This window comes from Ambystoma mexicanum, chromosome 11 (assembly GCF_040938575.1).
Source record: "Ambystoma mexicanum isolate Mex_15411 chromosome 11, UKY_AmexF1_1, whole genome shotgun sequence".
NCBI classification, from domain to species: domain Eukaryota; kingdom Metazoa; phylum Chordata; class Amphibia; order Caudata; family Ambystomatidae; genus Ambystoma; species Ambystoma mexicanum.
In genome coordinates this window covers 1,211,656,795-1,211,684,354 of record NC_090934.1, presented here as the reverse complement: position 1 = coordinate 1,211,684,354, position 27,560 = coordinate 1,211,656,795, and the positions used below count along the sequence as shown (strand labels likewise).

At 45.0% G+C, this 27,560-nt stretch overlaps 1 protein-coding gene across 1 annotated transcript in view; it reads right to left on the bottom strand.

The window, feature by feature from the left end:
- The window catches only part of LINGO1 (leucine rich repeat and Ig domain containing 1), a 6,683,609-nt gene that overhangs the window by 2,295,745 nt on the left and 4,360,304 nt on the right, over positions 1–27,560 (bottom strand). The window contains exon 7 of the mRNA XM_069624566.1: positions 1,761–1,848. The gene's annotated coding sequence lies outside the window, so the exon portion shown is untranslated. The remainder of the gene's footprint in view (positions 1–1,760; positions 1,849–27,560) is intronic.

Here is a 27,560-nt window from a genome sequence, read left to right as displayed (position 1 = left end):
TCTGCTCTCTATGCCTTCTCTCACCTCTTGACTCCATCTCCTCCTCCCTCACCTCTCTAGGTTGGCTCTCTTTCCACTCCCAACTCAAGTTCAAGTTCCTCTGCCTTGTTTTCAAATCCCTCTATAATCTTGCTCCCCCTTACCTTTCCTCCCTTCTTTCCTTTCACACCCCTTCTCGTCCTCTCCGCTCTGCTAATCTTTTCCTACTCTCTCCTCCTCCTCCACCCTGTGCCCCCTCCCGCTTCCGCTCCTTCCAACTCCTTGATCCTTTTCACTGGAACTGCCTCCCCCTTCACATCCGCTCTTCTCCCTCCTACCCTTCCTTTCGCTCATCTCTAAAATCTTACCTCTTCCACTCTCCTACCTAGCACCCCTCCCCCTGTACCTTCTCCCTTCCCCTTTACCCTCACCTTATACTTCTCCTCTTCTTCACCCTCTCCATCCCTTCTTTCCCCTTCCTCCCCTCTCCTGCCTTTATTCTTGTCTCACTTTCACCTACCTTCTTCCCCCACTTTCCCGCTCTTTCCCCCATCCTTAACTCCTCTTCCACCTCCCACTCCCTAGTTCAGCTCCCCCCATCCTACACCCTTCTCTCAGCTGTAATATTGTAAATTGTTATTCATGCTGTTATCAGGTTGTGGTTTCAATTGTCATCTTATGCTTGCTGTATGTTTACTTGGTATCAGGTAATATTCCCACCAAAAATATCGCCGTACATATGGTCGTCGGGAACGGCCATAGGCGATATTTATGGTGGGGATAATTTATGGGGTAAATGGATAGGAGGGTTGCGGGGTGCCCCCCGGTCCCTTTTAAAATATATGGGGCTTACGGGGTGTCCCCCGCAGGTTCCATGGGGTAATATTGCCGCAAAAATATGGCAAAAATTTTGTATGGCGATATTTTTGCGGCGATATTATCACATGGAACCGTTTACTTGTTCTAATGTAAAGCACTTTGGAGTAAAGGGCTATATAAATTCAATAAAATACAAAATACAAAAGAGAGAAAGAAAAGATCCAGGGCTGCGGAAAATGGCGAAAGAAAGGAATTTAACAAGAAAACAAGTGACTAGTAAATGAAAAAATAGATGAGTAAAAAGAAAAAATATAGGTGGATATTTAAATATATCCAACATGAATAAACACATTGGGAGCGAAAGCGCAACACGAGATATTGGGGGACAAATAAGGCTAGGCAGGGGAATTTGTGCAGAAGGTACTAGGAAAAAGAGTCTGTTCACAAGAGACAATGAAGTGAATAAGGGATGTAAAAAGAGATGAGTAAACAGAAAAATACTAATGGGGGACACTTATAGAAACAGCAGAGATAAACACATTGAGAGCGAAAGAGTAAAACCAGATACCTAGGGACAAATAAGGCTAGGCAAAGGAATCTGTGCATCAGGAACCAGAACTTTGCCCAAAAAGTCACCCATTCAAAATCTCAAGTAGATGTGCAAAATGACATCACCAGTGTTCGGCATACGAATTTTCAAAGAATGTCACATTTGAAGATTAAGCTTCTGCATGCAGCTGCATAGGCTGGAAAGTCCATGAACCCTCTTCTAAATTATGCATTCTCACTACGGTGCATGCCACCACACGTCATCAACGCTCCATTATGCTCGCTCCAGTGCAGCCACCCAAATAGGAGCCAATCAAGAGGAGCCTGCGATGACAATACACTGGCATTCCTCATATTCAATCATGGACACACTCAAAAACGTGGAAGGGGCTTGAGTTACTAATGCCACCTACCTGGTAAGATGCAGTTGGGAAGAAGGCCTCTGATTGGCTCCCGTCGATGTGCAGGGTGCAGTCCACCTTTACCTCTGGCGGTCATGCACTAAAGAAGGAATGACATCATGGTTACAAAAATGAGTACAGTGCATTGATAGACATAATACATTAGCTTAGGGCTAGTAGGTCTTTCACAATTACAATGGGTAGGTGATTTGCCTATGGTGCAGATAGGCAGAGGGCAACAGACAGTGATATGGCCTGCATCAGACTGCTTTCCAAGAAGATCCCATTGGCCTGATTGATTGCCCCCACCACCCTGCAGCCAAAGAAAGAGTCAGAACAGCCAAGGAGACACAAATCAATTCACTGTTTCTAAGTGATGCTTCCAAGGGGAGGCCAATAGCAGAACAGGAAATGAGTCCACATTCCTTTTTCATTGAACTAATGTGTTGCACGCTGTAGGAGGTGATGGGGAGGAAGAAAAGGAGCGACTTTTATCATTTTTTTTTTTGTAATGTGTTTGAGACCATTCAATTATTATTTCATAGTGCAGGTTAATCATGTGGGAGGGACGATAGAAAGCTTGAAATGAAAGATGTGACTTTAATAAGCCAGATGGGGTATTCAGCAACTTAGTCACCATCAGCAGATCAAAAGTGAAGTGTTTTTAGTAATCTTCGTTATTTTAAATAATCTGGTTCGGGTGGAGGGTTAGTTGGTGAGAAGGCTGGGGAATAGCTTAGGGGCAACAAGACAAGACCGATCAGCACAGGTTTAAAACCTGCTCTCATGCTTAGATGCTAGACTCTGACATAGAACGTGATATAAGAACCCAATTTAATTATTAATTTGTATTACTGTGAGGACAATCATAGGCTTCTGTACAGCTGGCGGTGAGGAATATCTCGTGGACGTACCTTGAGCAAAGCAGTACAAAGCTTTTTTGGCCAAATAGACCATCCTGAACTCTATGGCCCTCATTACGACCCTGGCGGAGAGGGGTTTACGCCAGCGTAATGCATGGCGTACCTCTCCGCCAGACTACGACATTCCGTAGCGCCATGGTGATTTTTACGCCTGCTTTTTGCAGGCGGAAAAATCCATGGCGCTACGGGACTTGTTGTTAATTACGCCACCGTAATTTACGGTGGCGTAATTAACGCCTTCCCCACTCCCATTATACCGTATGGGGCAAAAATGGGAATGGGGAAGGGTAAATGGGGATTGGGGACTTACCGCCCCGCCAACCTCGGAATGGGGCGGTAAGTCCGCCAACCCCCATGGCGGTGTTGGCAGCTCTGCGCCATGGTCCATGGTGCAAATTGCACCATGGACCTCCGCCAGGGTCGTAATGAGGGCCTATATGTTTTGCTTGACATGAAGCCAGTGTGGAGTTTTCAGTGCCAGGGAGACTTGGCCAGATTTCATTAACCATAGATAAAGGTGGGCAGCATGATTTTCTTGCCATTGGAATGTGGGATGTATTTACCCATGCATCCGAGCCGTACCTCAAAACTGTGCAGTACTGACATGAAAACATCATGATGGCCAGAGCTTCCCAGAAAATGCACAGGGAAATGCAGGAAGAATAGGCTGCCACCCATTTTTTTGCCGATGTTATGGGCACAGAAGGACACTGCCTAAAACCACCATTGGACTACCCACACAGTAGTCTGAAACCATTGGGAATGGCAATGCTGATTGCCAAAAGCAAACCCATAACTGTGGGGAATTCATTTGTTAAATCCCAAAAATGGGTGCAGTACCAGTACTCACCACTATCCAAAAGCCGGCGTTTTAAAACAACACCAGATTTTACTTTTTTGTAGAAAACTGAATAAATGAACCCAAAACATGCCAAAGAAAGACATTTTAAGAGGTGGATCCAATGTAAAGTTATATTCTGAAGTGACTTGAAGGTTTATAACAAGACTGGCTTAGCTGTGGATTGCAGCAGTTTAAGTAAATTTGGACTGAAAGACACTAAAAAAAAATCTAAATGTTTAAATTGACTGAGTGACCTACTTTTGAGTGTCACATAGGTTGCAATTGTTTAAATGTCATAGTTTTAAACTTAGAATCAGCATTCTAGCTGCATATGTAAAAATGTTTAGTTTTATTTGAATGCAGCAACTGGGGAACAAAAAGTGACATTTTATCTGAAACCTGGCTTAAGGAACTGAATTCTGCCTGGCAACTACCCCCATCAGGAGTGAAACTTGAGTCACAGCTGTGTTCCCAGGCCTAGCTGCCCTTTTGCTGCTCATACTAAGGATATGCCATCTATCTGATAATTGAATTACCTGTGCTCTGCAGGAGAGTGAACAAAGCCCTCTTCACTCAGGCAAAGGTTTTTATTACCGCAGTCGTAAAATGTAGCTTCCTCTTGGCAGGAGCTGGGAGGGGCACTGCCTGTGAGAGCAAGCTGGCTTGGCAGAACTGGATTAACCAGTATTTCTACCTTGTGCTGAGAGAAAACCACACCCCTTTGGAGCCAGAACATAACTCTAAAAAGATGAATAACTCATAGAGCGGACATGTGAACATTTTATAAATGATACCATAATTCTTGTGATTTTTCTGCCCACATTTTAAGAGGTTTTTCGACCCGGTGGCGTGTTCAGGGGGGTTTTAGCGGAAAAGTGGATATTACTCTAAATGTATGCATGTTAAAAGTCTGAAACTTCATCAGTTAATGTCCCTACTCCCTGCGCACATGTATGTAAAGTTGGGTCCATGTCAGAAATTGAAAAATCAGTTAAAAAGTCCATTATGTGCCATCTCTGAATGCAAGCTCCTAGAAAGAGCAGATTTGGACAGAGACATGGCTAAATTCAGCCACACCATGTATATGTAATTTCAAGCAACTGTGTAACTGTGAAATATGTCTTTTATTATCAAATATAGAATGTGTGCAATCTGACAGAGGAGTGTCCTATCTGCAAGCCATAAAATGACATCCCTCTGACTCACAGTTCATTCCCCAATCAAATGATAAATGGAAGTTTGACCAATTAGAAGCTGAGAGAGAGGTAGGGTCAGTGATGCTAGAACACACCCACATTCTAAACACATAAAAGCAGACAGACAGGACAGATAGGGACCTTCAATTCCATTTGCTGCAACGCGCTCTGCCGGACCATACAACATCCAGAGATCCAGACTTTACCTCCATCAAACCTCCAGAGAGCCAAACTAGAGACTTCAATCTATCCAGAACTAGAGACCAGACCAGAGGGAGAAAGCAGTGCTGTACCCAGAGAGAAAGCAGTGCTGTGCCCAGAGAGAGACCCGAGCCCAGTCCAAAACCCTGACCAGATCCGTGACGAGGCCCATTTAATTCAAGAATATAGTGTGAGTACCCAGCAGAACTGTGTAGAACCCATCTCTTAGTTAAAATAATATAATTCAATCCATTTTAACCTAAGTAGAACTGCAGCTTAGCAATTGTGTTATCCTGCCATCATTTTTAAAGCTGAAAAAGTGTGCGTTTAAAATTTCAAATCTGAAAAACGACCTTTATTCAATCGTTCATATCTCCGCAACCGTTTGTGCTAGAGACTTGCAGTAACTTTCATTTTGAAGCTGAGATCCTAGGCTTTCCTAGGACCCCAAAACAATAGAGATAGTCCTTGTGGTTCCTCTGTAATAGCGCTCGGCGCATCCGCGAATTTTGCCACGATTTGCAAATTTCTTCACATGTAAAAACTGCTGCTGCTTGCCTTCCATTTGCCAGAAATTCGTTTAACCTGCTAACTATCCCTGCATCATTGCTAGTGTGAGCCTAGACTAATATTAACTAGATACCACTCACCCTGAACCTCTGAAAGGGAATTAAAAAGCATTTCCAGCATATTTCTCATCCATTGCTAGCACATATCAAAGCATTCGGGCCTGTGTTTTCAAAACTCCTATCTGTGTTTTAAACTTCTGTAGTCTAAGCTTGGGGGGATTGAACTGAATTACATTGATTGCATTTCTGAGAACTGTGTGTTTTCCTTCCATTTCCTTGCCTTGCATCAAGGGGGGGGGGGGATTGCCAGAGAAAAGTGATTACATTGTTTGGTTGAAATCATAATGAGTATTTTCTGTACTGCATTCATTGAATATTGCATCCACCTGAGCTTACATAAAGCATCCTCTACCACATTATACTTTTGTTCCTATTTACCAGTGTGCTACCTTATCCATTTCATGTCAACTCATTAGTGATTATAAGAAGTGTGCTAGTGCCAGATTCTCCGTTGTTGACCTTTATCATATCAGATTAAGTGCGCTATTCAATTATTAATTTATTATAAAGTGTGATATATATATATTTTAAATTATCAAATAAACCTTTTAAACTTGCAAAACAGAGCTACTTCTTGGCTCAGTGGGGTCAGGGGGATTCCAAGAGAGGGGTGTTATATAGGGGTAGTCATCCAGAACGCATGAACTGGACATAAAGATATATCAATAAGGGTTTTCATTCAGTATTATAGACGAGGCGTTGACTTAGCTGTAGTGTTGAATTGAATCCTCTTACAAATTGGGGGCTCGAGCCGAGACGTTGGGTTAGATTTACCACTTGTGCAGCTTAATACAGTGTGCTAACTGACGGGATACATACATCCGGTCGGATCACCACGCTGCATTACGCTGTGAAGCATTCCTCAAAAGGGACACTCCAAGAAAAGTTCTGTTCTGCAAAAAAAAAAAAAAAAATACTAACTTCTGTAAGTCAGGACAGAGACCAATCTCTAGAATGACGACCTTGGTAGATATGAAAATAGCCAGAGAGCACTTCTTACATAAGTTATTTGTGAGAGGTGAGTGGACTCACCAGGACCAAACAGTCTGGTTGCAGGCCATCATGCAACAGGTCACGGAAACAGGGTCAGATATATATAGAGATCAGGGTCCCTTACATGTGGCCCTGAGTGAACTATATATGGCTCCTAAAGCCAAAGAGGAACACAATAAGATTGCCAGGATAGCAGCATACCTGTACCTATATATGGGAGACATGCAGGATAGATGTGCTGAAAGCCAAAATCTGGCAAATAGGCAACAGATGGCATTACAGAAGGCCCAATCTGATCTGGACTCTTCTGAGCAGAGGCTGCAGAGGAGCCAGGAGGCAGAAAATGATAGTAGGCAATATATCATTAAAATAAAAGAGGATATGGGCATCCTACAACAGGAAAAGGTAGAACAGGATACTAGATTTCTGGCCCTGCAGAAGGAGCACCAAGACAGTTTGGACTCCTTACTGCAGAGCCAGAAAAAGCTGGAGCAACAATTAGACTTTAACAGGGCATGCACGGAGCAGGTAGCCACCCTGCAAAGTCATCTAGATAGAGTGAAGGTAGAGAGCAACAAACTAATTCTGAAAGATCTGGATACCCAGGCAGAGTTTGATCAGGAACGGCAGAAAGCTGGTGCCCTTCAAAGGCAAAGGGACGACCTGGCGGCACAAATGCAGGCTCTTAGTCAGGAAAGAGACGCCTTAGGCCAGGAAGTCTGCCATTTAAAAAGAAAAATGGAAGAAAATCACCTGGCCCACCAGGGACTGGGTGATCTCCAAAAAGAACACCAGAACTTGTTAGAGCACACCAGGAGGGTGGAGGATGCTCTAGCAAGAAAGGAGCAGGCCAATAGGGACACAGCTCAGGAAGTAACCCTCCTGCAGCAAAGACTGGCCCAGTTCTCCAGGACCAACCAGGAAGCACAGAGGGAAAACGAGGCCCTCTGTGAACACAATGATAGGCTCCAACAACAGGTAGCGATGCAGGAGAGACTGATAGAGTCCAGTAAGGCCTTAACTGAAGAACTGAAGGCACAAATGCAGGCTCTTGCATTGCAACAGGGAGCAGGGGCGGATAGAGATGAGGTTCGCTGGGAAAGGGAAACTCCGGAGCATAACCTCAGGAGCCCTAGTACCAGAGGCCCTCATACCTCTCAGTCCCTGGACTCTGCCACCCCCATGTTCCCTGGCGCACATGAGCACAGGGCCACAGGGATGGCAGATTACTATCCAGCTAAGAGTATGGGGCTCATAGGCCAGAACCACTCAGGAATGGAGGGGTGGGCATCCGGGTATGGGCACCCAAGTACAGTACAGTTCAATGGGGAACCCCAGGAGAGTAGGCCCATTAAGGGCATCCTGAAAACCTCTGTCCAGTTAGGTCAGTGGAGGGGGTACCCATCAAATCCTGGCAGCAAGGAGGAATCTGAAGACTCCTCTGAACTGCGCAGGACACAGGAGACCAGGTCCCCACATTCTGCCAGCCATTCCCAGGCTCGCAGAATCCGGGAAAACCTGGAAGAACAGACGGGAACCTCTGGGAGCAGTGCCTCTGAGTCAGAGGAAGAATGGACAAGGGTTACCCGAACCAAAAAGGCCAATAAGGCAAAAAGGGCCTTGCTTAAGGACCCCTTAAAGCAGATTAAGGCGATCAGGAGCGTCATCACGCCTTACCATAAGAACGCTAAGTATTCTGTTTGGGAGCACTTAGAGTTGTTTGAACAAATGATGGAGACTTTCCATTTGAAGGACAGCCAAAGCTGTATTCAATATGTAAAGTGGACATTCTCCCCGGAATACTCCAGTTTCTTTGCGGGGCTGGAGGACCAAAATCATTTAAGATGGTCCACATATAAGGCGGCCATCCTGAAACATTTTTCTGTTCACAGAAATCCTCAAGAGGCTCGCAAGGCAGCCTACAATTTGCAATGTGGGGAGGATCAGGCCCCACAAGAATTTGTGCAGGAGTTAAAGCGTGCTTTTGCACAGACCACAAGAAGGGTGCGCACGGATAGCAGGGAATTTATAAATACGTTTTTCCATGCCTTGCCCAAATATATCATGACCCAGCTCGTGAGGGATTTTCACGAGAAAAGATCTTTAGACTGGGTCATTGAACAGGCTACCCGGATCTATGAGGTGCAGAAACCGATAGATAGCAAAAGTAATGCCCAGAAAAACCCCAAAGCCAACAGCACCCCTGCTGCTGCCAAGGTGGCAGAGGTAAAGGTCACCCCCGTTTTAGAGTTGGAGATGGGGGGGCCTAAAAACCTACCTGCACCTAATAATGCTAGGCCCAGAAGGTCCTCGGGCCAGTCACAGACAGGGAGCCAGGGAGGCAGCCCCACAAATGGGGTCCCTCGCTCTCCTGATTATGTAAGTCCCCGTTACAAGGGAAACAGACCCATCCTGGGTTATGTGTGGACTCCTCCAGCCCAAGGGGGGGGGATCCAGCCAAGCACCTAACCCAGGGAACTTCCCTCCTAACTTCCCACCGGAGGGCAGAAACTCTCCAAATCCTGGGCAGAACTTTTTCCCCAGGTATCCACCCAACTTTCAGCCCCAAAACCATCCATCCTTCTTTCCCCAATTCCCTGAGCCCAGACCACTGAATCCGGGAGAGGGGAGGCCAAGGGTGGAGGGGTACCCAAATCTTCCCAACCCGGGGTATTACCAGAGGAGGGACAGCTACCCTTCCCGGGATCAGCCCAGGGGAGAAAACAGGGCCCCGTATCAGCCTGAGCGGGTTTCCCAGTTAGAGCGCCAGGTTCAAAACATGGCGCGGGATATGGGTCACATACTGAGGGCTCAGCAGAACCCTCAGATCAGCATGCCGGCGCAGAACGCACCCAACTCTGGACCTGGTGCTCCAGAACAATGACGGGGGCAGCACCCCGATAACTCACCGGTTCCCAGGGAGGAGGCACAAAGGGAAGGGGGGTGTAAAGCCTTGGAGGAAGCTTCCTTCCTCACTTGTAAACAGCCCCTGGAAACCCAGGAACCGGAAACAAAATCTCTTGCCCCTGAAAGTCTGCCTCCTAAGGAGCAGAGGGGGGGTAGGAGAAACAAAAGACCCAAACAGACTCAGTTTGAGGAGGAGGTACAGATCTTCCAATTTGAGGGAGAGGGATCCTCAGAGGATCCTGGGAAAAGGATCTTCTCCTTCAGAGAGGGGGGAACTCCTCCCAAGGAAAAATGGGTCCCTAGGGATGCAAATCCAGACTGGGGAGATGTGGAGACTGAGCTACCGCCGCCCACCATCTCATCCCAGAACCAACCGCAAGAAAATCCCCTGGTTCAAACCCATCCTGGTGACTGCCTCCAAAAAGGGGGGGGCGGCCCAGAACCGGAACCAGGGGAACCCACAATGGCTCTGATCTCCAGTTGCCAAATTTTTCTTTCAGATTCCCAAGGCTCTACACAGAATTCTGCCCAAAATTCTTCTCTCGCAATGTCCAAAACCAGAAAGTTAGCCCACCAGTTGTCCAAAAATGTACATTACCTGTGCCCCCTTGAGGAGAAGGAGGGAAGATATTATGCCCCGGTACAAGTACAGGGGCAGGGTACAATCTCGGCACTGGTGGACACTGGATCTCAAGCTACCCTTCTGTCCAGAAGGGCCTTTGACGAACTGAATGCAGGAAGGGGAGAGAATTACCAAATTCCTCTCACCTCTCTTCCGGGACAACTACAGAACTTTGACGGGAAGGAAATTCCCGTTGAGGGGACTGCAGACTTGGACATTAAAATTGGGCGACATAAGTTGAAACACCCGGTCATAGTTGTGACCCCGGAGGGCACCCCTTGTTTACTAGGGAATGACCTCCTGAGAAGGTTGTCACCCCTAATAGATTGTGTAAACAAGGTCCTCTGGACCCAGACTAGCCGACCAATAAAATTAAAACAGAGTGTCAACCATGTTAGTTTAAACGGCACCTGCCACATGGTTGAACAAAAATCTGACCAAGTAGAAATTCACTTCCAGAATAGCCAAATTCCAGACGTGACAGTAATAGCAGTAGGACAACAGACTGGTGATGGGGGATCCTCTCTATTTCTGAAAATCAACCTCCCTCCCAGTCTAAAGTGGTACTCCACGCTGGAAGGAAACACTCTGAGATTCTATACCAATCCACAATCTGAAACTCCCACTCCTATAGTCCAGAAAGATGTGAAATCAGCTCAAAGCCTGGCTGATATTCAGCAAATTGGAGAGCAGTTGTTCATCCCTGTTCAGTTAAATGATGGGAAGGACTCTGTTCTCGCTCGAGTGTGTGTGAACAACGGTAAGAGCTTCATCAGCGAAGCCATGTTTCGCCAACTTCCAAAAGATCCAGCCATTCCCACCTTCAAACTGATAGACAAATGGGAAATGGACCTGGAAGCACCCAATTCAAAACATCTCCTGCCAAGCAGGTGTATGCTCAAAATCTCCATTGGCAACAAGAGCATAGTCCATAATTGTTGGGTCGTGCGAGACGTCACTGCCGCCTTTTACTTAGGCAGTGACATTCTCAATCGCTTTGCCATTAGTTTGGACCTAATAAACTTCAAAGCTTGGTCCCGATTAGCGGATAATCCCATGGGCTTTGATGATCCAGAAAAAGCATTTAGGTCAGCTCAATTGCTACCTTATGCAGTTGAAATTCAGGTTAAAGAGGAAGTCACCATCCCAGAAAGGACCCGACAATTCTCCCTGGAAGTGAAAGTTAAAAGGGGACAAGAGTTGAAAAACCCTGATGCTTACATACATCTAAATGCTTCTCTCCAACAGCAAGGGTTAGGGGTAAACCCAACACCATTAGTCAACATAGAACATGACACCATTCTAATAGAGGTGGATAACAGCGACTTAAAGAGTATTACTCTAGCCGCAGGCACCATTATTGGAATGGCAGTTGATGACCGACATTTCTCCATTGATCTTGTAAATGAACTGTTAGGACCAATCCCCAAGGACTGTGTTGACAGTGACAGTGAGGACAATACAACACCAGACAGGATTTTCACCCGGCATGGGGGGAACTTCCTGGTGTACACTTCCTGCCCCTATGGTAAGGAAGATGTGACGTGTGACTTCAGGAGGGATGAGGTGATTTTCCAGGTACATGAGGGCTGCCTTTCCCACCTGAAGCCTCCGGTCCAAATCAGCACTCTGACCAGGGACTTCTCCACCCAGCTGGAGGAGGCCGCGGAAATAGCCAAACCAGAAGTCTTTCCAGGCTTCAGGCAGATGGTGGAAGAGAGAGTCAACCTAGCTGATGCCTGTGTGACTCTGGAACAAAAGCAAAAGTTGAAACAAGTTTTCTTGGATTTCCAAGATCTCTTTGCGGTAGACTCATATGACTGTGGTCGCACTGACATCCACACAACAACAATCCCCACGGACCCTGGCATGACTCCTGTGTTTGTGAAGCAATATCGCTTGCCTCTCGCATCAATGGAGTCCCTTACTGAAATAATTAAGAACCTTGAGTCCCGGGGAATAATCCGTCCAGTCCACAGCACCTTCAATAATCCGGTGCTGGGAATATTGAAGCCAAACGGCCAGTGGAGACTCTGCGCCGACCTCAGGGAGCTCAACAAACGGGTCCATACTTCCCGATGGCCTCTGCCCTACATTGACCAAGGGCTGGCCCAGATTCAGGGGTCACAGGTATTCACTTCAATAGACCTGACCAATGGATACTGGACCGTGCCTGTCAGCAGGGAGGACCAATACAAACTGGCTTTTACCTTTGGGGGCCAGCAGTACACATGGACCCGGACTCCCTTCGGATACCTTAACTCCGGTAATGAGTTCAATATTTTCCTACATAAGGCCATGCCCGACCTGGGTGCGAGGGGTAACCTGGCTTATGTAGATGATGTCCTCATCAAAAGTTCATCTGTGGAGGAACACATAGCGGAGATCCGTTATGTTCTGACCCAGTTGAGGGCCGCCGGAGCAAAACTTTCCTTTCAGAAAGCACAGTGGTGTAGAACCCGTGTTAATTTCTTGGGGCATGAGATTACTCCTCAGGGTCTCTGTCCCCAGGAAAAGAAAGTGGAAGCACTTCAGAAACTGAAAGACCCCACAACTCTGCGGGAACTAAGGAGCCTCCTTGGACTGACTAATTACAGCAGAAAGTTCATTGAGGGCTACGCAGAGATCACCAGACCCCTGATTCATCTCCTGAAGGGGGGGGTCAAGTGGGAATGGGGTCCAGAACAAGCCGAGGCGGTAAAACAACTCAAAAGAAGCCTCTCACAAGCGCCTTGCCTAGCTTACCCTGTCAGAAACAAGGAGTTCTTCCTGGAGACAGGGTTCTCTAATACGTGCTTGACGGCAGTATTATACCAAAAGCATGACAAGGTCAATAAAGTAATCTCCTATGCGAGCAAAACTTTATCCTCTGTGGAGGAGAAATTCAACGATTGTGAGAAAGCACTCCTGGCAACGGTGTGGGCATTGAAGAATTACCGCCCGTTTATCCAGGGGCAACACATCATAGTGGAGACTCCACACCAGCCTCTGCAATATCTCCAAAGTGACAGAATCCGGGCCGGAAATGTGAGTAATTCCCGAATTACTTCCTGGATTCTGTCAATGCAAGGCTTTCCTGTGGAGGTCAGATATGGCCAAAACAAGAAGAGTCCCCTCGCGCAAGGTCTGGCTGACTTGCATGATTGTGCCAGAGAAAACTGTCTCGAGGACGAAAGTCTAAAAATAAAGGACAACATGGAGGCATACCTTAATTCCCCCCACAAAGTCTTTGAAGAAGACAAGTGTGAGGGAATGCCCACTGTGTATGTGGATGGATGCTCTTACCATGTTGACAACGACGGGGAGAAAGAACTAGTGGCCGGCGTAGGGAATGCATGGGTGAATGAGTCCCCAGAACCCTCCGCTGGATACAAAATCGGTCCCCGAAGTAGTCAGGTGGCAGAAATGATGGCTGTGCATCAGGCCATCCTCGCTGCGGTCCAGCATCAACTCCACGAACTGGTCATAATCACAGATTCGGATTATGTACGGAACGGGTTTGTGGAGCACCTGGTTAATTGGAAAACCAGAGGCATGTTGTGTGCTAACAACAAACCCTTGAAACATGGGAAGTTGATCCAAAACATTGATGATCTGGTCACCTCGAATGAGATGACCATCTATTGGAAAAAGATCAAGGGTCATTCCAAAGTAGAGGGACCAGACAAAACTGGAAATGACTTAGCTGATCAGCTGGCCAAAACCGGGGCCATCCAAGGGGATCTAATTGAGATTGAGTCCCTGTTGGGGGAAATCCAGGTCACTGCCATCACTAGGTCCCAGACAAATGCTCACAACGACCTTTCAATTGTACAATGGAGTAAGGAGACCCCTGATGCTGATTTGATTACCGCTCAGAAGGGGGATCCAATTATTGGTAAATTTTACCAGCACCTTGAGGACCCTGAGAACTTTCCCCTGACGGATACCGATTACATTGGGAAAGAGGACCTAAGAGTGTTGATGAAATGTCCAAAAATGTTCCGAATCCAAGACGGTTTGTTGGTAAGGAAATCCAAAGCTGGCCACGATCAGTGGGTGGTTCCTACCTCATTCCGAAGCCTGATGTTAAGTCACGCCCATGATGCGGCCACTGCCGGTCACCGGGGGTTTCACACAACATTGGAAATTTTAAGAGAGGTTGCATACTGGCCACACATGGGGCAGGACCTCGACCAATATTTGAAGGGGTGTCTTGTGTGTGCACAATTTCAGCCATCATCCCTCACGCACCGCGCGCCTTTACAAAAGAGGGGGATGACACTGCCATGGTCAGATTTACAAATCGACTTTGTAGGCCCTGTGATTCGCTCGGCTAGGGGGAATAAGTACATGTTGACCGTGACATGCTTGTTTACCAAGTGGGTGGAATGTCTCCCAGCCCCAAACTGCAAGGCAGAAATGGCAGCTGCCTTGATGATTAACTACATCTTTTCCCGTTTTGGTCTACCTCAAAGGATTGAGTCAGACAGAGGTAGCCACTTCACCAGTGAAGTAATGACAAAGATGTGGGAGATACTGGGGGTCAAGAGAAAGCTGCATATTGCTTATAGACCAGCTTCTTCTGGGGCAGTAGAGAGATATAACCGGACAATTGTGAGCATCTTAAAAAAGTTTGTGGCAGATTCTGGGCCAAGTTGGGATATCCGATTACCTCTGGTCCTAATGGCCATCAGATCTACCCCTTCATCTGCAACCAAAATGTCACCATTTGAGTTGATGACTGGGCGCAAGATGGTGCTTCCTCAGCATTTGCTCTACAGGACCCAAGAGCAGACACTGATAAATGCCTCCACTACTCATGAGTATGTGGAGAATTTAAGGAAACACCTTCAACATGCTTTTGCTTATGCTCAGCGGAATCTAGAAAGATCAGCTGATAGCATGAAGACCCACTATGACCTGAAAACTTCCAGGAAGGAATATCAGGTGGGGGACCGGGTCTATCTATACAACTTCCAAAGGAACCAGGCCAAGCAGCGCAAATTTTTGCCTACATGGAAGGGACCCTTTGAGATCATCGACAAGATCTCCCCTGTGGCCTACAAAATCCACATCCCCAAAGGTCCTTTGGCAGCGGGGGAAGACAAGTGGGTCCACATAAACCAGTTGAAATGTTGCCATCCCAGGCACACTCTACAACAACTGGAGGAATCCTCTGGAATCCTAGCGGGTACTGTCTCAGACTAATTCAGTTCCAATCATGAAACATACCACATCTAGTCTCTAAAATATTGTGATTTGCATGAAACTGTCTCTTAGTTATACTGTTTTTTTTTTTCAAAATAAGAATGTAATGTTTCGTGATGATGAAATGCATATGCTGCCCCACTATCTCAACAGTGGTGGAAAAACGTCTATGAATAGGTATTGCCGCTCTTCCTTTGTCGTCCTAGGAGAGATGAAACCATGAAGAATGACCAAGAAGGACGATCCGGAGACCAGGAACGAAGATCCAATGGGCCCAGTGGACCGCCCAATATTCCCATCAGGACCGGCGAGGAGAACCGATCGATCAGTACCGGATGGAGGAAAAGATGCTGAACTGTGACATCTATTGGAAGAAGATGAGGAAACATCCCAGGTCTTGCGAGTCCCATTCGTGAAATAGAATGGCCATCGCAAGAGGGGGGCTTGTGGGATGTATTTACCCATGCATCCGAGCCGTACCTCAAAACTGTGCAGTACTGACATGAAAACATCATGATGGCCAGAGCTTCCCAGAAAATGCACAGGGAAATGCAGGAAGAATAGGCTGCCACCCATTTTTTTGCCGATGTTATGGGCACAGAAGGACACTGCCTAAAACCACCATTGGACTACCCACACAGTAGTCTGAAACCATTGGGAATGGCAATGCTGATTGCCAAAAGCAAACCCATAACTGTGGGGAATTCATTTGTTAAATCCCAAAAATGGGTGCAGTACCAGTACTCACCACTATCCAAAAGCCGGCGTTTTAAAACAACACCAGATTTTACTTTTTTGTAGAAAACTGAATAAATGAACCCAAAACATGCCAAAGAAAGACATTTTAAGAGGTGGATCCAATGTAAAGTTATATTCTGAAGTGACTTGAAGGTTTATAACAAGACTGGCTTAGCTGTGGATTGCAGCAGTTTAAGTAAATTTGGACTGAAAGACACTAAAAAAAAATCTAAATGTTTAAATTGACTGAGTGACCTACTTTTGAGTGTCACATAGGTTGCAATTGTTTAAATGTCATAGTTTTAAACTTAGAATCAGCATTCTAGCTGCATATGTAAAAATGTTTAGTTTTATTTGAATGCAGGAACTGGGGAACAAAAAGTGACATTTTATCTGAAACCTGGCTTAAGGAACTGAATTCTGCCTGGCAACTACCCCCATCAGGAGTGAAACTTGAGTCACAGCTGTGTTCCCAGGCCTAACTGCCCTTTTGCTGCTCATACTAAGGATATGCCATCTATCTGATAATTGAATTACCTGTGCTCTGCAGGAGAGTGAACAAAGCCCTCTTCACTCAGGCAAAGGTTTTTATTACCGCAGTCGTAAAATGTAGCTTCCTTTTGGCAGGAGCTGGGAGGGGCACTGCCTGTGAGAGCAAGCTGGCTTGGCAGAACTGGATTAACCAGTATTTCTACCTTGTGCTGAGAGAAAACCACACCCCTTTGGAGCCAGAACATAACTCTAAAAAGATGAATAACTCATAGAGCGGACATGTGAAAATTTTATAAATGATACCATAATTCTTGTGATTTTTCTGCCCACATTTTAAGAGGTTTTTCGACCCGGTGGCGTGTTCAGGGGGGGTTTAGCGGAAAAGTGGATATTACTCTAAATGTATGCATGTTAAAAGTCTGAAACTTCATCAGTTAATGTCCCTACTCCCTGCGCACATGTATGTAAAGTTGGGTCCATGTCAGAAATTGAAAAATCAGTTAAAAAGTCCATTATGTGCCATCTCTGAATGCAAGCTCCTAGAAAGAGCAGATTTGGACAGAGACATGGCTAAATTCAGCCACACCATGTATATGTAATTTCAAGCAACTGTGTAACTGTGAAATATGTCTTTTATTATCAAATATAGAATGTGTGCAATCTGACAGAGGAGTGTCCTATCTGCAAGCCATAAAATGACATCCCTCTGACTCACAGTTCATTCCCCAATCAAATGATAAATGGAAGTTTGACCAATTAGAAGCTGAGAGAGAGGTAGGGTCAGTGATGCTAGAACACACCCACATTCTAAACACATAAAAGCAGACAGACAGGACAGATAGAGACCTTCAATTCCATTTGCTGCAACGCGCTCTGCCGGACCATACAACATCCAGAGATCCAGACTTTACCTCCATCAAACCTCCAGAGAGCCAAACTAGAGACTTCAATCTATCCAGAACTAGAGACCAGACCAGAGGGAGAAAGCAGTGCTGTACCCAGAGAGAAAGCAGTGCTGTGCCCAGAGAGAGACCCGAGCCCAGTCCAAAACCCTGACCAGATCCGTGACGAGGCCCATTTAATTCAAGAATATAGTGTGAGTACCCAGCAGAACTGTGTAGAACCCATCTCTTAGTTAAAATAATATAATTCAATCCATTTTAACCTAAGTAGAACTGCAGCTTAGCAATTGTGTTATCCTGCCATCATTTTTAAAGCTGAAAAAGTGTGCGTTTAAAATTTTAAATCTGAAAAACGACCTTTATTCAATCGTTCATATCTCCGCAACCGTTTGTGCTAGAGACTTGCAGTAACTTTCATTTTGAAGCTGAGATCCTAGGCTTTCCTAGGACCCCAAAACGATAGAGATAGTCCTTGTGGTTCCTCTGTAATAGCGCTCGGCGCATCCGCGAATTTTGCAGCGATTTGCAAATTTCTTCACATGTAAAAACTGCTGCTGCTTGCCTTCCATTTGCCAGAAATTCGTTTAACCTGCTAACTATCCCTGCATCATTGCTAGTGTGAGCCTGGACTAATATTAACTAGATACCACTCACCCTGAACCTCTGAAAGGGAATTAAAAAGCATTTCCAGCATATTTCTCATCCATTGCTAGCACATATCAAAGCATTCGGGCCTGTGTTTTCAAAACTCCTATCTGTGTTTTAAACTTCTGTAGTCTAAGCTTGGGGGGATTGAACTGAATTACATTGATTGCATTTCTGAGAACTGTGTGTTTTCCTTCCATTTCCTTGCCTTGCATCAAGGGGGGGAGGGGATTGCCAGAGAAAAGTGATTACATTGTTTGGTTGAAATCATATTGAGTATTTTCTGTACTGCATTCATTGAATATTGCATCCACCTGAGCTTACATAAAGCATCCTCTACCACATTATACTTTTGTTCCTATTTACCAGTGTGCTACCTTATCCATTTCATGTCAACTCATTAGTGATTATAAGAAGTGTGCTAGTGCCAGATTCTCCGTTGTTGACCTTTATCATATCAGATTAAGTGTGCTATTCAATTATTAATTTATTATAAAGTGTGATATATATATATTTTAAATTATCAAATAAACCTTTTAAACTTGCAAAACAGAACTACTTCTTGGCTCAGTGGGGTCAGGGGGATTCCAAGAGAGGGGTGTTATATAGGGGTAGTCATCCAGAACGCATGAACTGGACATAAAGATATATCAATAAGGGTTTTCAGTCAGTATTATAGACTAGGCGTTGACTTAGCTGTAGTGTTGAATTGAATCCTCTTACAGGAAGCTCATAATACGTGTTATCAGGAATCCTGACACAGATCCTTTTGCAACACTCGAGCCATGAGAACTACAAGGACCCCGGCAATCCTGTGAGAGGTTGGTAAAAGAGGGGTGATCCCCCAAAGCAGCCAAATGTGACAGTATGACCACTGAGTCGCTATGATCACATGTATTGCAAATGAAAGTGTGGCTTCACAGATGATACCCAAGCTGGGTGCTATTGTCTTAGGAGCGGGAGCTGGTACTGGTACCAGTGGGCTGTTGAAGAGGATAGAAAGCCATGGTATGTGTTTATAAAATCTCTTTCAAAGGAGATTGGTGTTGTGAGGAACCTGAGGGCACCCTCACTTCCTTCACCGGTGGCCAGGGAAAGGCCATCGCTTTTGGATCCTGACCCTGGGGCGGATATGTGTGGGAGGATCACCTGCGTGAAGGGATCTTTGGGAGTGGGGAGAGGATGTCTTCAGGTGAGAGAGGGTATCCCCCTTGCTCAAATGAGGATGAGTCCTACCATCCCCTGCCTTTGTAGGGGATTTTCAGTCTTTTCCACACACACCAATTGACTGGGACGAGGAAGAGGTAACTAGGATTGCTGCACAGTTCTAGTCAATTTCACTGCTTTGGTACTGAAACGAAGAAGAGGACTAGGGAAGAAAGGCAAAGGTCAGGCACGTCCCATTAAGAGGTGTTATTATGGTCAGGCAAAAGACATGCACCTGCAACCTTTTGAAAGGCCAAAGGCGCATAAATGAAGAAACCGGCGGAGAGGAAAGTTGGATCTGCCTTGTGTGAAGGCCACAGCTCTGAGGTGAGGAGCAGGCTGCAGAGGGGCTGGTGGAGAGGACGCTGTGTACCGCAGAGGGGTGAGAGAGGCATTGCGACCCGAGCGGGCCGTGAGAAGATCTGAGCCCCTGCAGTCCCATATGCCGCCTGTCCCCAGCTGGAGCTGGAGAACACTAAATTCTCCGAATTACAGTGGGCCACTGCTGCGAGGTTCACAGGAGGTGTGCGCTGCTTGCCGGAGCCCCTGACGCATACCCGAGAGGCAAATGGAAGCCGGGGACAAGCCAGAAGATGACAGGAGGAGCAGACCAGCCCCGCTGAGTGTGAGAAAGGGAACACTCGGGCCGGAGCATTCCAGGGTTGGGAATCAGGTATTTGCTGATACCAAACAAACTGAAATTGTTAAGAATGGGGTTTGGAACCTGAACAAAGGAATATCGAATTGTGAACAAAGTACCAAGTATTTTGTGAAATACAACAACATACAATGAATACTGAACTAAAGAGAAGATGCAGAAATTATATAAAATTACAGCACGAGTGAAAAGCAAATGAGGTGCTGTAATGAAAGTTGGTTACACGTCATGCAGGCTTAAGAATGTGGTTACAGGGAATACAAGTTTAAGAATTTGGGTACAGGTCATGCAAGCTTAAGAATAAGGTTGCAGGTTGTGCAGTCTTAAGAATGTGGTTGCAGGTCATACTTCGATGTGCCAGACGATTAGTACATTATGCAATACAGTGTGAAAGGCAATTGGGTTTTCGTGGTGCGATGTATAATGACTAGTAGCAAGTTGACAGAGTTGGGTGCATAGTGGGAAGTGTCCGTCCGCTAAGCAAGTCATATTCTACTAGTAACCACATACAGTCTCATAAAAGACCTTAAAATACTACCCTCACAATTCCTAAGAGGAGCCGCATTCACTTAAAAGCCTCTGGTACGCCTGATTAGAATTTGATCTGCGCCTTGTTACAGAGAAAGTATTTTATTATATTGATTCGATAATGTTTAACAAGTTTAAAGTTTTAGCTTTTAAACAATTCATTTTGTGAAGCTTAATCATTTGTTCTGGGAGTGTGTATTCAGGGATATTGCGCAAGTAATGTTTGTAAAAGGCATATTTGAACATCAACTGGTAGAATGTTAAAACGTAAAGCAGCACAAACCAAAAGGGTGTGGCAAGAGGGTATTTAAATTATTCGAACCAATATACTTATAACCTGCTGCATGGCATAGAGGGTAAACATGCCCAAAAGGCAGAGCTCCCAAGCAGCCGAAGGGCTGCAGGAGCAGCAAAAGGTGTATCAGTTGTAGAAGACAGTGGAATTCCGTGGGGAAGTGTAGCACCAGTACTAAAACCCACCCGCCACAAAAGAATTTTGAGACGTCTCGAAAAGCAAAAAGGCCCTATGAGATTGGGCAATTTGAAGGGCAGGGAGGTGTTGGGGGGGGGGGGTGGGGAGTTACACCCTCCCTATTATAGCCAATGGAGATACAGGGGTACAGGTCATTGGATTACACATACATGTTGTGGACCTATTAACTCTAGACAGCTCGACCAGAGAATCTGGTGGAAAAAATGCTCAACGTTCATTGAATGGGATGATGGGGGGTGTCAAATTCTACCCCAGAGGACGGTGAGGGTAATATAGAAATGATGATCCCAGCATGCAACAGGTATCAGGCCTTGGGGGTTGAACAGCACCCTGATGGCGATGCTAAAAAGCAAGAGGTGAGTTGTGCACCTATAGGAACCCTCGGAGGAGTAATAGGAACATCACAGGGATTAAATCATTGTAAGGGCACCAAACCGAGTATTGGTATACGTACCCACACTGATGGTCTGAATGAGTTTAGTATCTCTCAGGTGGAAATAGGTAACTACATACCGGATTCAATTCAGAATGACCTCCAATTGTTGAAAAAGTAATTAAGGAACACTTTTATCGTTTGAGCACTGATTTGGCTTGTATTAAGGAAATGCTGTCAAGAGCGCATTTAAGTAAGGATGCCTGTAGCCCCACAGGCAAGGAGATTGGTAGTAATCCAACGATTGAGGCAACATCTAAAGATGCCCCAGCCAAAGTAAGTCTATCTGTGAATAGGCCAACTATTTGCCCACCGATTAATGGAGGGAGCAATGTACTACACCAGGTGGGTAGGAGACACATAAGTGAGCTGAGAAGATCTTCTTACCCTTTGGCTATAAATACACAAGTGTCTCGTCATGTGGACAGAGGCTACATGAGAGTGCATGAAGGTTTTCCTTGTCCCCCGACTGGAAATGTGCAGATGCATAACTCGAACACCCATAAATCCATGTTGTCATGGATTAGCCCACACAACACGATCCCCTTGGGGAATAGAAGGATGGGAGGACTAATACATGACTCATGTAGGGAACAGAATAAATACCCAAAAGATTCCGCCCCTCGGGGGGCATGGCAGACTAACCCATCTGTCACATTGCCCAATGTAGAGAAACTTACGAATGTGCTCTATGAAACCCAGGAGTCTTTGATTAATAGTGTACTTATTATGTTAGGCATGTAAGAGGGTGTATGACCATTATTAGGAGTGACTTATTAAAATGTGTGAGACCAGAGTGAGGATATGATAGTTGTCTTTTTTTAAAAAAAAAATTGGCTCATGGAAGGTCTACTGTCTATAGAACTCCGGGCATACCCTTACCGGGGGTCAAGAATTACAATTAGGCTGACAGTTAACAAGCAGCCTAAGGACACTCGAAAATGTCAATCATGTATTTTGCGGAATCTGACCCATAGCCAAGGGTCCATATAGGCAGGAGCCGAGTAGCAGACATGCTGATATCAATCTGGAGGATGTAGATTGGCAAAATCCTGTCCCCGAATTGAAGCAACAGCCAAAGGGGAGATAAGTCAGACTAATCTACTGGAATATAGCTGGCCTCAGAAAACATCTGTTAGATCCCGATTGCTGTAGCTTGGTTTGGGGACATGATATATTATGCTTTCAGGAAACATGGGTGATGGGATCGATCATATTTTGATGGGATCGATCATATTTCAGGGGTGTAAGATATTCCATGTTCCGGCCTCCAAGGGGTCCAAAGGAAGACCCTTTGGTAGGATGGCAACATGGATAAGTACTGCACTTGACTGACAAGTTTCAACTATTTAGTTAAGTTCCCGTGATAGTCAGTATCTGGTCCTTGCCCCACCAGGCATTCAACCCATTTCCTTGTATAATCGGGTTACAAACAAACACACAAACCACGAGATGGAATTAGCAAGGAATCTTGCAGAAACAAAGGAAAAACACATAAGGACCTGGGACCTAGAATTATACTTGCTGGTGACTTGAACCTGCGAGTTTACCCCCTGCCCGAGTTGGAGGGGGTATGGGACAACCATGATGAGGTGTGGGATATTCCTTCACTGGACTCCCCAATCTCAGGGAGCATCCATCTGCAGGCTCTTGGTTGTGCCGTTACCCTCCTTGATATGGGTCGGAGGGCTGCAGTGGGCACCTTGGAATGGATGAGCCAGCAAAACATACCAAAAGAATAATAGTACCTTGCACATAGATAATATCTTTCTGTCTCTGAAAATGTGGACCCATGTAATGGACTTCGAGGTCCTGGAAAAACAGGGAAGTGACCATAAGCCCTTGTCCCTAATATTGACCAACGTGGGCAAACATGAGAGTAACTATCAAATTAACTCTAGCAACTCTGTTCAGATCCAGGGAAAAGTGAAACGAAGAATTAAATGGCTAGATCCCGACCTGGAGTCCCCGAGACAAACATCTATGAGTTGATTCTGCCCGATTTAGTGCAGTTTTCAGTGATGGAATATGATGTAGATATCTATTCTGTATATGATAACTTGATCCTGCATCTAGAACCCTTTGTTACTTGTTCTAGCAAGAGCATTAACAAAACGCCATTAAACATAACATCTGGTTTGATGAGGACTGCAAGATAGCCAGGCTTGATATTTTAAATTGACTTAAGGAGGTCTAGATAGTGACAGGATTCAATTGAAGCACCTTAGAGCACAGTACAAACAATTAATTAAGATCAAAAATATAACTATGTCATGCATGAATGGGTCAGACTGCAGAAATCTGGGGATAGCCATCTGTTCTGGCAAATAGTTTACAGGGACATAGAAGGCTGTGGTAATGAGGTGGCCGCTAACATCAGCCAAGCACCTGGATGAAACATTTTTAGAACCCCTATGGGATGGAGGTTGCATTTGACACCCAAGGTACCATATTACAGAGCTTGGAGAGAGGGAATGTCCCAGTTCCTATTCAAATTACTTTACAGGAAGTCTCTAATGCTATTCAATCCCAAAGGTGGGGAAAAGCACCAGGACCAGACCTAAAACCCATTGATCTGGCCAAGGACGAACCAACTGTATAGGCACTGATGCTATGGCATTTGCTTAATGTAAACCTTTAATTTAATAAGTTGGCCCCCTCTGGGCAAAATGCGACTATAATTCCCATATACAAAAAAGGAGGGAGAGAGAATCCCAGAGATTATAGGCCAATCCTGCTATTAGATGAAGTGGGAAAGTATTTACTAGAATCCTTCATGAGCCCCTTCAGGCATGGGATGTACATGAAGAACTGGTCGACAACCTCCAGGCAGGGTTTATGTCCAAAACGAGTACCATGGAATTCCGGCTACATCTACGCACGCAGAAATATACGCTCCTGAGAGTTATGAACATGCATTCTGTGTTCATAGATCCAATGGATCTAATAGCTCCATGGCTACCTCCAACCTCGTTATGAGGCCCAATGTGTTTTTGGAAAATTACTAAATGGTCGAATAAAATCTGTGCAAAATGAAAATGAAAAGAACGGTGTGAAAACCACTAAGAAGCATTGATGAACAACGTGAAGGCCTGCAATGAATACGTATAATAAAAAGTGAAAGGAAGTGTGAAAGATAAGTTGATGAATTAAATGGACGATGAGAAAGCGAGCTGCTGGAAGAGAATAATCACCACAGAATACATTGAATACAAGTTGTGGGAAAGACAAAGGGCTGCCACGGAAAATCACAGGACATGTTGAATACGACACCGGTTCAGAGAGATAGAGTCAGTGCTGACAAAAGACTGAAATACAAATTGCATCAAGCCAAAACCAGGAAGTTGGTAAAGAAGAGTGACGTTAAGCAGTGACATTTGATGCAGTTTGACAGTGAAGATACATAATGAAGTATCACGGGCCACCGGTTGCTTGACCTGTAATGGGTGAGTGACTGCTCTCTTGGTTTTTTAGAACAAACTAAGGGAAAACCAAAACATCAGGAAGTACCCAGGGTTATTGGTTGCGTGGTCTGTAATGGGTGGACTGCTTGGTCCGATAACTGCACCAAGACCGAGCAGCATTTACGTGGGAATGAGCCAAGAAAAACCAAGGGCCAAGTCTGTACGATATAAATTCTGAAGTGAAAGAAATCACCTTTTTGAACTGTTAAAGAGGCCAAAGGATAACAACGTTAAGTTGAACGTTTTATAAAAATAACAAAGTATTATTGAAAGTATTATTGAAAGTCAAGAGACTTGATCTTGGGGAAGGGAACCCTAAGATATCCCGGAACTGTGCTGAATTTGGGAAAGGGAAACACGCGATATCCTGAAACTGTGTTGGACTTGGGGAAGGGAAGTCTGAGATACCCTTGAACTGGGTTGACTTGGAGAAGGGTAAGTTGAAACCCGTCAAAGCTGTGAGAAGCTCAGAATGTTATTTTGAACACTGTTTCTTTTAGTTCTGACATCCCGATACATAGTTTAGCTTTATTTGTGAGGGCAAGTAGGTTTTGAACTGTAGGGTGTCCTGACCCACGTTTAAGCTACCCTGCTACAACATTTGGTGCTGTGGGCTTAGGAAATTCAAGATGGCGGAAAACCCACATGTGCGCCGAAATCCAGGAAAGCTGCGCAGTTGTGCGCACACCAAAATGGTTACCTAACTTGCCACCCACCAGGGTAAAGAAAGGTCTTTGTTAACAAAATCCACTTTTACTGATGTCAAAAAGTTGCTGAAATCGTGACTCATTGGACCACTTTAAAGATTCAACCCTTTTTGTGGGGTTCCACATAACCATCTTACTGTAAGGAGCCCCATCAAAACAATGTTAAGCAAGGATTTACTACCATGTAAGAACCATTCCTGTTTAGAATGCATTAATCCAAGAAAATCCCAAAAATGGGTGCAGTACCAGTACTCACCACTATCCAAAAGCCGGCGTTTTAAAACCCACTGTGTGTTTTTCTGAAGGCAAGCAAAATGCCTATTTCAAACCTTGCAACATGTGCAAAATATTCACTGAACACCAGCAGACATTTGGCAGAATGGAGTTTTGTGTGCCTACAAAATCTGGGAAATGAAGAGCCCAAAAACAATGCTTATAACAAAAATGCTATGGAGTCAGCAGCTTAAGCCTAACTGCAACTGGATTTAAAACCACCAAAATCGAAAATGTTAAATTAATTGAGTGACCTATGTTTGGTGTCACATGCCTTTGTAACTGTTGAAATGTCATAGTTTTGCACTTAGAATCAGCATTCTAGCTGCATGTGTAAAATTACAAGTTATTTTAAAAGCAACAAAAAGTTAGCTGAAGGTCTGGCTTAAGGAACTTGATTTTGCCTAGCAACGGATCCCATCAGGAGTGAAACTTGAGTCACAACTATGTTCCCAGGCCAATGTTCCTTTTGCTGCCCACACCAAGGATATGCCATCTATCTGATAATTGAATTTCCTGTGCTCTGCCAGAGAGTGAACAAAGCCCTCTCCACTCAGGCAAAGGTTTTTATTACAGACGTCGTAAAAAGTGGCTTCCTCCTGGAGAAACTGGGAGGGGCACTGCCTGTGAGAAGCAAGCTGGCTTGGCAGAAACTGGAAAGACTGGTTTCTGTACCATGTGACCTGAAAAGACACACCCCTGCAGCAAGGATATGGTTTTATAAAAAGGGGGATAATTCATAGTGCGGACATGTGAAAATTTTATAAATGATACCATAATTCTTGTGATTTTTCTGCCCACAGTTTAAGACGTGGTAGGAACCGGTGGTATGTTCAGGGGGGTTTTAGCGGAAAAGTGGATATTACTCTAAATGTGTGCATGTTAAAAATCTGAAACTTCATCAGTTAATGTCCCTACCCCCTGCACACATGTATGTAAAGTTGGGTCCATGTCGGAAATTGAAAAAGCAGTTAAAAAGTCAATTATGTACACTCTTTGAATGCAAGCTCCGAGAATGAGCAGATTTGGACATAGACATGGCTAAATTCAGCCACACCATGTATATGTAATTTCAAACAACTGTGTAACTCTGAAGTATGGATTTTGATCATATATATATTTGGGTGCACAGATGATAAGGGAGGTTGTTTCAAGAGATCATAAAATGACATCAATCTGACTCACAGTTCAGTTTGCCAATCAAGCGGAGGAATGGAAGCCTGACCAATGACGAATGAGAGGGGCAAGTCTAGTGATGCAACACACACACCCATTCTCAAGAAACAGATAAAAGCAGAGAGTCAGGACACATAGACACATTCAATTTCATCTGCCGCTGGAAGCCCTGCCGGAAAAATCCATACTTACCTCCATCAAACTCCAGAAAGCCAAACTAGAGACTTCAATCTATCCAGAGCAGAGACCAGACCAGAGAGAAAGCAGTGCTGTGCCTAGCAGAGACCAGACCAGAGAGAAAGCAGTGCTGTGCCTAGCCGAGACCAGACCAGGCGCTGTGAGCAGAATCCGGAAAGACCTGACCAGACTGAAGATCGTGACCAAGTCGCTTTCCTGTTCAAAATCTCTTGTGAGTACTTAGCAAAACTCAGAACACATCTCTTAGTTTAAATTCATCTAATTCAATCTATTTAACCTAAGTAGAACTGCCTCCTATCTGTCACCTGTCATTTCTAGAAAAATTTGTCATTTTGAAAAAGTGTGCGTTTAAAATTTACAAAACCAAAAACGACCTTTACTAAATTACTCATATCTC